Here is a 272-nt window from a genome sequence, read left to right on the forward strand (position 1 = left end):
GGTTAGAGCCCGTTTGGTTGATCGGAAGTGCGGGAAATAAGAAATATATCATGAAAAAGATAAATATGGAATCCCCCTTAATAAAATGTTAAAACAAAATACAAATAGGACTAGTTGAGATGTGGTAATGAAGTCCTTTATCGTGTTGACTACGTCATCAGGTATGGTGCTTTTTGCGAGGCCGTGAAGGCATCCACATCTATAGTGCTTAAATGAAAAAACTTAGGAATCAGATGCCCCGCTTTTCTACATAGCTATAGACTTAAAGCTCA

This window comes from Asparagus officinalis, chromosome 9 (assembly GCF_001876935.1).
Source record: "Asparagus officinalis chromosome 9, Aspof.V1, whole genome shotgun sequence".
In the NCBI taxonomy this organism is placed as follows: Eukaryota; Viridiplantae; Streptophyta; class Magnoliopsida; order Asparagales; family Asparagaceae; genus Asparagus; species Asparagus officinalis.